At 36.2% G+C, this 13,505-nt stretch overlaps 1 non-coding gene across 1 annotated transcript; it reads right to left on the minus strand.

The window, feature by feature from the left end:
* Positions 1-12,843: 12,843 nt before the first annotated feature.
* LOC134795235 (U6 spliceosomal RNA) lies at positions 12,844-12,947 on the minus strand. The gene has a single exon (XR_010144793.1). It is a non-coding gene; the product is annotated as a U6 spliceosomal RNA (small nuclear RNA).
* Positions 12,948-13,505: the final 558 nt, after the last annotated feature.

The following is a 13,505-nucleotide window of genomic DNA, read 5'->3' on the forward strand; positions in this document are numbered from 1 at the left end:
GGTCAGTTTCAAAATCTGTGGTTGTTTCGATAACGACCTCTGCCGGATCCTTATACACAGTGTCAATCACGGCTAGTTGGAGACCGTGAGCTTGGCACAATTGATGGTGTCCGAAAAAATAAGTTCCCATTTTCTTCATAACACTGGCACCATCAGTCGTCAAGCTAATAACATCTTCGTCAAGAGACACGTTGAAAATTTGTAAGTGGTTCCCCAGTATTTCAAATGCAGCATGAGCAGGCATGGAGCCAGTTATTCTGACCAGTCCAAGGTTTTTAAAATTAAAGCCACCGAATTCTTTGGCGTGTAGATTAATGTTCATGTACCTCCTACTGCGTTGTGATGTCCATTCATCTAGTGTCACTGTAAATTTGATTCCCTCTTGCTTCATATTCACGATGTTTTTCTTCAAATCCGCTTTAATACTTTCGGCGTGATTAAATACAATGTTTGCTATTGTGTTCCCGGATTTTGGAAGCTCGTAACCACTTTTTCGAAATAAGCGCCGCAGGTCTAGACTTTTACAAAACAGGTTAAAACTCACACCATCTAACGCTGACATTCTAGAAACAATGGTTTCCATAGACTCGATTTCATTCGACTTAAAATAATCAGTCAAGAGTTTTCGCTTTTTGCCTTGATTTTTAGATGGGCCATCTGCTGAAGTGGACGTGTTTGCCGTTGCTACCAGAACGTCTAAAGTGTCTGTAGAAGTCCCAGGACGGCTCTCATTGTCAGACTCAGGTGGTGCAGGAAAAGCAATGTTTGGATGCCTCGATCGCAAATGTGTACGTAAACCGGTCGTGGCTCCTCCAGCAGCTTTCAATATCTTATGGCACAGTTTCCATTTAGCCGACTGTCCGTCTGTTGCGCGTAAAAAATGCTTCCATATCGGTAGTGTAGATTTTGTGAAATCCACAGATACTACTTTTTGTTCTTTCGAAAACCTGAAAGAAAACTATAGTTTAATTTGAGACCCATTATATAAATATTACGTAGGTACGTATTTAATATTTAACAAAGTCGTGTAGAAAACAATACCTAGTATTTTATTTTCTTTTTTGGAGAAAAAACAGATACAATACAGGCCAATAATATTTACAGGCACATTACATGCTAATTGCTAAGACAATTCCCACTAGGTATGAGGTCTATGAGGTCTGTCTGACAGTAGTTTTACAGCATTGTGATCGGAACTATGAATAAATATTAATGATAAGTATATGTATGTTGTACCTACTTAAATATTATTAAAACATTAACAAACAAAACTTTAGCTAAATTGAAAGGTAAATCACAGGAACTAAATTTAGGGAAATATTAAAATTAACAAGTTTTACTTACATCGTCCTTTAGTATTGCGAGCATAACACTCAATTCAATCCTATTAACTCACAACTGTCACAACACAACTTTCTTCAACAATTTTTCACTTTCAACTGATTACATATTTCATTTGCTATCTAGAATATTTAAGTGCAAAAACAGAAAGAGACAATGATAGGATATTACTGGGTTAAAATGAATTTTGTCTCGCTCTAACCCGCCCTCGCTTGAACCCTTTGGCCATAAAATACTACCTGAGTCCGAGCGGTGCCTCAGATTAAGACAATTAACTTTTATTTAATACATGCGTGGTAGTTTTGTTCAATAAGCATGTCGATATTAAGCGCTTTCGTCTAAAAATAGTAACATTTCCAATTCCGGAATTTTCGATATTAAGTGTGCCAATTCCGGAACTGCAATATCGGAAAAATCGTCCGAGATTCCGGAATTTCGAGATTCCGGAATTCCGGAATGCAAGCCCTAATAATGTGATTATCCTTACAGATAGCTAATGATTACTGTTATAAATATAAGGAGATTGGTTTAAAATATGTCTAATATTAACAGTGATTGATGTATCTCACAAGTGTTTCTTTCTCAAAATAAAATATTTTGGTATTATGTGCTAACTAAATCCTAATGTTTTTGAATAACTTAGCGTTATATGGTTTTTTTGTGAGTATGACAATAAATACCATTATTGTACTGGATGTCTGCATTTAATTTCTCACAAGTTGTGCTTATCCCGGCTTTCCCTGATTAGAACCTGAGCTAAGAAGTGTCTTTTACTAAGCTTCAGAGCATATGATTTTCAGTTTACGGCATACAGTTTCTGCGATGATTCTGATTATTTTTGTTAAGTTAAAACTATTCAAGAATAAAAATCGAAATTATTCAAATTGTGTATGGTATGTAATTACATAACAAAGCTTTTTTTTACTTCGTTCGTAAGAGTAAATTAGTTATGCCGAAGAGATAAGGTATGCATTAGGAGCGTTTATTTTTGTATTTTGTTTCAATAAACCTTGTCTTTAAGATATTTTATGTGTTTTTTTATTCCCACGATATTTTGAAACAAGATCTTTCGGCAGTGACTAAAAAGCTTACAGCCTGCTGATAGTATTAAATTAAGCAGTCACCGTAGCCTATGAAATCTTGTTTCTTCAGAGGACTCACATTCAGGTTAGCTTATATTGCAAAGGACATTAAGCGATAAGGGTATTATGCGTTTAGGACATTTAAGACCACATGCGTTTAAGTCATTTTGCGATTGAGTAATTATGCGTTTAGGTCATATAATAGTTATGACCTTTTGCGTTTGGGGTATTTTGCGTTTAGGACATTTCACGACTTTAGGTCATTATGCGTCTAATACATCATAATAGGTAGTAAGTGAACATACATAATTATACACTTGTCTTTCAGTTCAATATCAGTCAATAATACCAAGTAATACTTACTACCAGTTATTTTTCTAGTGAAACATAATGATTCTGAAGACTGCATACGTTTTCATATAATTTTGCTTTTTATACATGATACTTACCAATAGGCCCAAGGAATCACTTGGGATATTAAGTACCTTCAGAATCATTTTATCACATTGGCCAGACGATAACAAACACGTCTCATTTATTAGGCTTCGAATGAAGTACAGTTGATTAATACCAGTGTTTTACCTACCAATAAAACGCTTATTAAACAACTTACTCATTCGAAGCCTATTTCTATCGCTGCCTGGTGTAAATAAGACGCAATGAAGCTCGATTTCAACTCGAGAATCCATCATGGCTGCCATGGTGGGGTTTTAAACGGAAACAAATGGCGGGAATGTAGGGTGACCAGTACTGAAAAACGGCACTTCAACCAACATAGTCACGAAAAACAGGGTTGCCACTCTCATTTATTAGGCTTCGAATGAGTAAGTTGTTTAATAAGCGTTTTATTGGTAGGTAAAACGCTGGTATTGAGGGTATAAATAAACACTTAATCTTATAAGGTACATTACGTAAAAGATGTGTAATGTATATTTTTGCAGCAGTATATTTATATAATTGACAGCGTTTTACACAAAAATAAAACGCTAATTAAATAACTTACCATATTCGGAACCTAAGAATAATATTGAGAATGGCAACACTGCGTTGTCGGTCGTATTGTCCTTTTCTAGCATATACGTCCTTCTCTCTCCCACACTCCCACCACTCAGGCAGGTTGCTTTGACAGTTAAACAAGGCAAATTTTCAAGTCATTGTCTCAAAATTATACATATTTACACCAGGCAGGATTAAAACTTTAGGTTCCGAATATGGTAAGTTATTTCATTAGCGTTTATTTTTTTGTAAATCGCTGTCATTAAACAATTGTACCGATATTCGGAACCTAAGAATAATATTGAGACGTGTTTGTTATCGCCTGGTGGTGGGAAGACGCCAAGCCAATGTGATTATACATGTACTTATTATGCATATGTAATATTATTATATTAAGAGTGTTTAATTAATTATGTAGTACACCCTTTATTTTAACACTTGTGAGGAGAGAGATATTTAGTAAAGCATACATTTTGATATAAAATTATATTATGATACTAACTTTACATTTTATATATGTACTTAATGTAGGTACTTATAAATTTTCAAAGAGGGTAAGTGAGTCACCACAAGGGTGCTATACTTAAGACGAAACGGGAGCTGAGCTAAAAGTCAATTTTGAGATTTCAAGCTGAATATACCCGTCGCTCTGACGGGGCGTGAGAGACTGTATTTGTGTGTGTAATGCACGCACACAGATGCGTACGCTTGCACCCGCGCGCGCCTCATTGCCGACAATTTGCAATGTTATTTTTCGTGTCACTTATTACTTACTGTGTTGCGATTGAATTTTTTGACCCGGCTTACGTTTACGGAACTCGATAATCTTTCTACTACTGTGACTTGGCTTTGTTTACTTGACTTTGCTGATCAGCTTATTGTTTTGGACTCCGTGAGTTGTGGTTACCTATTGGACCGCACGCAATTCATCTACCTTTATTCAAGTAATTAAGCGTAATTAGCCGAAACCTTTATAAGAGTGTAATTCATAAGAAGTACATAAGATATAATGTATGTACTGGTTTGCTGTTAGCTTTTAATTGTATCACTTTACATATATGTTACTCAAATAACTAACACGGTTACACTGTTGTAAGAACATTAGTTTTCAGGTAGGCCTTATTATACCTACTATAGGCCTTATTACCTCCTAGTACCTTAGTAGTAGTAGTACTACTACGGAAATTGATTCAAAGACTCAAGACTGACTTAAGTGGCAGTAGGGTTTTTTCTAGGCTTAATGAGTTCGCTGAAGCTTATTTTTTATACTTAGCGCACAGAACCACTAGTTTAACAGTATCAGCTCTAACCACATGGGGGCTGTCCATAAATTACGTCATCGATTTTTGACGATTTTGGACCCCCCCCCCCCCCTATAATCATCCAAAAATCATGCATCAAATGACCCCATTTCCTCCTACTTAATGCTACCGTCATCCGATGTCCAGACCCCCCCCCCCTAATTTGAAATGACGTAATTTATGAATAGCCCCATGTCACCATTTTGTCCTTTACGTAACAAACTCAGGGGCCCAGAATATCCGATGTACCTATCAAATCAAGGTTCTGTACCAAATAAGGCCCGGTTATTATAGTTCGTTATTTTTTAGCATTAGAAAGAAGGTAAACAATCATGACGTGTCTTTTTATTAATAATTATTGAAAAACGCTTTCAAAAATTAGTTTATATTACTTATGAAAGCAAAAGAATATAAAAAAGTATATGATTAATACATACATACATACATACATACAATCACGCCTATTTCCCGTAGGCAGAGACCACGGATTTCCACTTGCTACGATCCTGACATACCACTTTCGCTTCCTTCACATTCATAACATTCCTCATACACGCTCGCCGGTTTAGGGTGCTCTTGCTCATTAATATGATTAATATGATTTATAATTCTAACATATTTGCTATGACTTATTTTTCAATGGTAATTTTTAATAAGACATGTCAAAATCTGTTACCTTAATGCAAAAAAAACGAACTTTAAGCGTGCTAACTTTCAAAATTTCATTTTTTATAAGATAGTATAAGTAGATGGGCAAAAATTTTGCGTCCATGTCCACCAGTGAGTAAGTGATTGAGATACCTAAACATTTAACTTTATAATGTAAAATGATATAATTTACTAACCTACTCGTTTAATTTCAGGTAGGTTGAATAAGGAACCAAGTAACCATGGGGAGGAGCAGTATTTACTAATATTTTCTTTTTGGGTCTTCAGAGTGTATCGTTTCCTTTTTTTTTGCACATATTACACTTAAATATATATTCTCTGTGTAAACCCTTACGTCTTTCAATGACAAAGGCAAGATCAGCAAATGTACAATTTGTATGATCGTGCCTGATATTTGAGATCACAGAAAATAAATATTTTAAATCCACTATTCTGCGACCTTCTAAAATTTTGTTTTATCATGATTCATGATCAAAAAGCTCGGATTCAATAGTCATATCAAACGTCGATTATGCAGTTGATGATGAGCTTGCATTTTCTACCATTGGTGCTGCAAATGCATCAACCGGTGGCGATAAACTTTGCCCTCTTGTAAAACAAATTACTATTGTGATTGTGTCCAGCAAAAGGCCAAAATTCGGTTTACTTTCCTGTTTAAAATATTACTAATTTATTCATATTTCAGATTAGGTACATAGGTAACTGTCTGAATGTTACAATGCCAGCTGGCAAATTCTATCACATTTGTTTGTTTGGTAGTCATGGTAACATTCACTTACATTGATATCCTTATTAAGATCTGTATCTTATTATCCAGACCTTAAAATATTGCCACCGTTGCCCTTTAAAAAAATACTGTTTAAATAATTGGCTACTCAAACAATGCTTCTATAGTATAAATAATGACTACACAAAAATGGGTAGTATTGTATATAATGCCCGAAATAAGGCCCGATTCTTAAGCGGGTTTAAATTTTGAGGCCATGTCCGCTAATACTATAGACAAAATATCAAGTTTAATAAACACAAAAAAAAAACATTGATGGACCTTATTTTATAATTTAGGCCTTACTTTGTAATTTAAAGTAGAGTTAGGCCAAGAAAAATCTATAGCGATTTTGATAGAACACGCAGTGCAAGTATTATTTCAAACGTCGCTTCTATGAAATTATGACATATAAATAACACTTGCACTGCGTGTGCTATCAAAATTGCTGTAGACTTTTCTTGGTCTGACTCTAAAATATTCTTTATTTTATTACACCACAAACATAAAAACAAATTTAAAAAAAACCGGCGAAGTGCAAGTCGGACTCGCACACGAAGGGTTCCGTACCATTATTTATAAAAACGGTCACCCATCCAAGTACTGACCCCGCCCGACGTTGCTTAACTTGGGTCAAAAATCACGTTTGTTGTATGGGAGGCCCCACTAAAATTTTTATTTTATCCTGTTTTTAGTATTTGTTGTTATAGCGGCAACAGAAATAAATCATCTGTGAAAATTTCAACTGTCTAGCTATCACGGTTCGTGAGATACAGCCTGGTGACAGACGGACGGACGGACAGCGGAATCTTAGTAATAGGGTCCCGTGTTTTACCCTTTGGGTACGGAACCCTAAAACCGATTGCTAATGCTTAAAAACGAAGTATAGACATGACAACCAAATATTAACGCCATTGTAGGGCAGGATATACAGAACATGAATCATTAGTACTGTCACGCTCCGTGATTGTTGAGCCATTTAGGGTTCTAGCTAAATTGGACATTCCATAGAGCACAAGTAAGTATGGAACAACCAATTCAGCTAGGACCCTAAATTGCTCGACAATTACGAAGCGTGCCTGTAGGTACCTAAAAATTTTGTTAACCCATTTTAACCATGCAATAAAATATTTTTGATTTTGATTTCTAATTTGAAATATTAGAATCAAAAAGTTCATAATAGATTGTATATCATAACTACAAAAATGTGTTCCCTACTCTCAACCCAAAACCCCTTGTATCTTAGGATCTAGATATTTTCACACAAGACGGTTTATCGATAACTTCTTACATCACTAGATTATCGACATTAAATGTCGACTATTGCCCATCACTTTTCTGGCTGTGTACGTATTTAGAAACTTGACTCCGCCCCTAAAATTAGTGCGATAGGGACAACTGCAGCTGAGGCGAAAAATCCTGCGTAAAAATGACAAAAATCGAGGTTTCGTAGTCCTCTTTTTCCTCCCCCAAAACTTAACCAATCGTAACCAAATTTGGAAATCTAAATGATTATGAAATTATCTGTGTCGGACCGTTTTGCTTTTTTGGCTAATTGATATCAGTTTTGAATACCACGCCTCTCATTGCGGCATAGTCTATTAGGCCATTTTGGCCGTTTTTGAAGGGCTCTAGCGCCTTAAAAAACAAAAATATCAAAAAAAGCAAAACGGTCCGACACAGATATTGACAATATTAATCTGTGTTGAAAAAATCATTGCTCTAGCTTCAAAAACCACGGAGGAAAACGAGGACTACGTTTGTATGGAGGAATGACCACTCCTGTTGGCTCTTAATTATATGTATGTGAAACTAGGTAAAAGAAGATGAGATTTTAAGTCAGTCTACTCTTCAAGGAGCATACAACATCTGTGATAAGGAGTGATGTAATTAAAATATGAGGAGATAAGAATTATAAAGTACTCGAGTAGTTTTTATTTAGAACTCCCAATTATTAACAAATTTGATAATAATTATCTAGTAAAGTAAGCAGTTGCAGGAATATAACAAGGACAAGACCTTTCTTATTTCCAAAATCTCTCGGGATTAAGTAGACGAATATTGTACATATTCGTTATATCACTATCACTACCCACAAAGTTAGTATTGGGTACCTACTTACTAAAATGTCATAGGGAATTACTGAATTCCTTTCATGACTGTGAGCCAGTGTGAGCTATATACTTGGTTATAGCTATAAAATGCATTTAATCCTTTGTACGCTTTACTAACGCGAACGCGAGCTAATGTACCTAAACAAACCTTACTTAAAATTGTGAAGGTTACTTTGAGAGCTTAAGCCATAACATAACACTCATGTTGGCACGACTAGTAATGATAATGACGCTTTTTGGTGCTCTTGGCGTTCAAATGGTTAATATAGAAATGCCACAGAACCTTATCAATGATATTTGTATAGGTGCAGGCTCATTCTGATTATATTCATGTTTAGCTATCATAAGTGACCTTAATTGTACTCATTAATTTCTATATATGCAGTAAGTTTACCTTATCTGGTGCCTACTAGTAGACATAAGCTTGATTGGTTCTGAACGCTGAAGTGGCTTAATTTATGTAAAGCATTTACAGACATTGCATAGTTCTGAATATTCAGTTTCCTCTTTCCAGTGTGTAAATTATTAAGAATTAGGTACTTAATTCGAAACCTTAGCTCATCGCATGTGTTTTAACCAAAATGCAGATTTGTGTGTTTATTTAGTGATTTTACATTATTTGCAATAACTGTGCGGAACCATGGGGTCCCCGACCTTTTGCCGGGGCCCAAAGCCAACAGCGCAGAGGCCCTTTAAGAGGGACCTATTTCATCCAACGCTAGAGTCAACACTTTGTCGAATTTATTTGATATTTATGTATACTTATCCTCATGAACTAAGGATAACTGTAACTTTTTGATATCAAATATACGCAGAATTGTCAATTATTTTATATTCTGAAATTATAATATTACTGGATTTGGGCCAGTGTGCTTTTGTATACTATATCTCTGGCCTACGATATAGGCTAGTCTATTAACATCCCGCCTCCTGGAAGGCAGTATACAGACTTCTTAGATATATATTCACGGTAGCGCTAAGTGTGTGGACTTAGTTTTCCGAGACTTGACTGCATGAGATTATTGTGAACATTTTTTCAGGTCTCGAGCAAGAAGGGTACCTAGATAGGTTGAGGTCCTTAACTTGTGGATTTGGTAGAAGCAAGACACAGACGGGGTGTAAATTAATTAATCCACCATGTTTCAAGAGATTTTTGTTCATTGATGCCTTCAGGTTACACTGTACAGACAGACTAACACTTTGGCAGAGTTTTGCTAACATATAATAAATTACTGCATTTGTTTGGGTGTACATGTTCCACATCAAAGACATATTTATATATTTCAATCTATTTTTGAAAAGTTCGCGTTTCAAAATAGCTTCGCCTTTCGCAAGGCGTGCTCCTGTTTCCCTATTTTATTGTGCAAAGCGAACAGTATCACAATGTTATAATTTTGTATAAATTGAGAACTAGAGGGTCATGCCCTAGACGTGACCGCCCAGAAGTTGTGCTAGAACCGTTCGTGCAAACCATTCAGTCACTTTTGTAGTGGGTACATTCCACGGTCTTAAATTTGTTAAACGTGTAGTATCAAACTATGACAAGTCATGATAAGTGAATTAAGTGATAACAGTATCTAGTCCGTGCATAGAAGCACTTGCCCTTGAGGTTAGGGCTTGGGTAGTTTAAAATAAACTTAATCCGTGCATAGGAGCACTTACGATACAGGTGGTTTTAAACTTCCTGGGTCACAATACAGACACAATGTGTAAAATACATAATTGATAAACGCCCGTCAGGCCAGTTTTGTATATTTTATTTCAAACATGCTTGTGCAGCACCGCCAGCACATGATAATTTTCCTATACCATGGCAGTCAGGGATATAATAGTTAAATAGGTAGGTAACCTTGGTCATGTCGTGTACATAGGTAGGTACTCGTAAACATGTTAACTGAAAGTCTAGTGCTCTCGAGGAAAATATAATTTATGCAACTGTGAGCTGCTCTTACATTGAGATCATATGTATTTATTTCTAGTCTGCCTTAGCAGGCCTAGACTTCAAAGGTTTTTTAGATATTCATAGGGCCGTTAATCGGACCCTTTGTACACCTTGAGCAGGCTGTTTGTTTCACACCATGAGTAATATCATTTGAATTATATTGTAAACCTAGCTTATTTCAGAATGGAACCGTAAGCACTGTCGTGAGCTTACAGAGTCTGATTTAAATTAGAGTCCACCGATTGTCTGGACCTTGGTGGATTGACCACTCCTTATTCTAATTATCAATATTCTGCCTGGGCTTATAATCGAAATTAGGTGACTAAATCTCTTAGTATTCTCTATGCCGCCCAAGTTATGAGGCTAAGCGTCTCCAGGCCCCTGTTTCACCAACGTGACAGGTGCGGCGAATTGTAAAATCACTGTTGCTGACGTCACAGGATCCATGGGCTACGGTTACCGCTTACCATCGGGCGGGCCGTATTCCTGTTTGCCACCATCATTGTATTATTAAAAAAAACTTTATTATATCGGATAAAAACAGATATTTCTCCTGCGAGGTTTCTGACAATTGTCACAAGAAACACTACAATTGTCACGAAATTCCGACATATAACTCATTACCTGTCAAGAATTACCTACAATTCTTCTAAATCTTTGACAATTGTCAGAAACCTCGCAAGAGAAATATCTGTTTTTATCCGATATAATAAAGTTTTTTTTAATAATACAATGATGGTGGCAAACAGGAATACGGCCCGCCCGATGGTAAGCGGTAACCGTAGCCCATGGATGCCTGTGACGTCAGCAACAGTGATTTTACAATTCGTCGCACCTGTCACCGATGTGAAATTGGGGCCAGACCACAATTTTATATTAGGGTGCAAAGATTTTTTCATCTTTAAAATAAAAATGAGTCGAGATAGGCCTGGAATCTTAGGTTATTTTATACCTTATAATTTTAGAAATGTAATGTAAATGGAAAGCAGTTTTCACTTTTACCACAGTTAATTAGCCCAATTTTGGGTTTAGCCAATAGGGTGTTTGGGACCCTTTCAGAATAGATTGGTAAACAAAAATGAAAACTAATAACAAAGCCTTGCCTATTTCGACTGTCCCAAAATATTATTTTGTTAGAACCCTTTTTACTTTCTCTAAAAGGATTTATTTACAAATTCATTTTTGTAATATTTTTCTGATTGTGGCTTACTTGCTCGCATGTGTTATGACCATATCATTTATATTTCTGTGAATATGTCTGACATGCCTTGCGCAGGATTACATAGGTTATAATATCATCATCAATAACTTGACGTCAGTTTGTGAATGAATCAAAGATTCTTTGGCACACCTTACGCAGGTGGAGACCAGGGATGTAACGGGTGTGGTTTTATCGGAACCGAAAACGGAAACAGATGTTTTCAATTTAGTTTAACGGAACCGAAAACGGAACCGAAAACGGAAACGGAACCGTAAACGGAACCGAAAACGGAACCGGAACTAGAATCGGAGCCTGACTTTTTAACGATGTAGTCGTTTTCCCCTTTCTAGAATAAACCTTCAGACAAAGTTTACACTTAGCCGTGTCCCCACTTACTTCATCAAAATAGTTCCAAATCGAACTTGATTTCGGCTTCATTGTGCGTTTTTTTACACACTAACATTCACCACACACACTACATACAGTCAGTAGTCAGTACACAACAGAACACATACGATTTTAATTTTAATAACACGAATAAAACAAAGTATACAAACAAACAACAAATTAGCGTAGCACGTGGCAAGCGGGGCGATGAGCGAATGACTGGTATGAACCTGTTTGTTTTTGATGTACGCCGCCGCCGCACGAAGCATTGACATCCGTTATAACTTCCGTTTCAAACATAACGGAACCGGAACAGAAACGGATGTGTAATACCAAACGGAAGTTCCGCCTTAACGGAAACGGAACCGGAGCTCCGTAACATCCCTGGTGGAGACATGGCAGCCTTAGATAGGTACATAATATATTGGTTTCATCACAAATAACTTGACGTTAGTTTGTGAACGAATAAAATATTTTCTTAGGCACACCTTACGCAGGTGGAACCATAACAGACGTAGGTTTAAGAATATCATTCAAATCGAATACCCTGAGTTTATGGGTAATATTCCCTTAGTTGCGGGTTCCTTGCTCGACAAGGTGAAAGGCTTTATGCAGGCTTTCACAGGCACTTTTAGAAAGTGTCATTCACGGTGACGCGCAGATTTGCCAAAACTAAAGTTTAACTCTTCAGTTAACTAATATAATTTGACAATATGAACCAAACCATGCGTCTTCGTCAATGAATCAATCTAAAGATTCCCGTATCGTTAATGCCAAGTGTACTATTTATGTAGGTAGGTAGGTAGGCTTAAGAATTGACCCTCTTGTATGTATTTACGTAACGAATTAATAATCAAGTTATTCAAATCCAAAATAACACCAGCACATATAGCAACTACATGCAAGAGTTCTTTTCCTTAACCTTTTAAGCTGTAAGTACCTGCTAAGTTATTTATTTAAGTAGGTACCTACATTTTAACCTACCTACATTTTAACAATTTTTTCAAAATTAAATATCTAGTTGGAGAGATATAAGTTGGTAGATCAAGAGTGAAATACTTCACGATTTCGCATGTCATTCTTGCGCAGAGCCATGCTAATCTCTCTCTATGTCTAGTCAGATTTAAGTTTATGTACTGCCGAAGTACTCACATTCCACAAAAATAAATGCAATGTTTGCGATGTAGGTTTGTTCGTTACCTTGTGTCCCTCAGAGCTTCGTCGACTCCTAAGCGGGTACACTTATTTATCAGCAATTTAATTCACAAAAAAAAAATTGCAATATTATATTAACCCGGAACGGGATAAAAAGACAAATTGCTGATAGATACTTGGGCAGATAAAACCTACACGTCTATAAACTTCTAACTTAATACATAGGTTCTACTTAACACGTATTAACTATCCGATCCTTTCGTATTCGAAAACACAAATCACTTGAAAACTGAAGTAAGTATTATAATTTCAACCGTTATTATACACACACAAAGATTTAAACTAACAAGACTCGGAAGAGACTTAATGTAGGTATAAAATTAAATTCTAATGGTGACACGTGCACGCTTTACCAGCTCGATGTGTTTTCTAACATATGTGTTTTAGTATTTTCATTGGCATAGCCACGGTGCGCGCAGGCAGCCTTTGAAAACACTTGCACATCACTATTCCGGATCGTTTTTATTTGCTAGATAGTTTATCGGACAACT

Source organism: Cydia splendana, chromosome 11 (genome assembly GCF_910591565.1).
Source record: "Cydia splendana chromosome 11, ilCydSple1.2, whole genome shotgun sequence".
NCBI lineage: Eukaryota > Metazoa > Arthropoda > Insecta > Lepidoptera > Tortricidae > Cydia > Cydia splendana.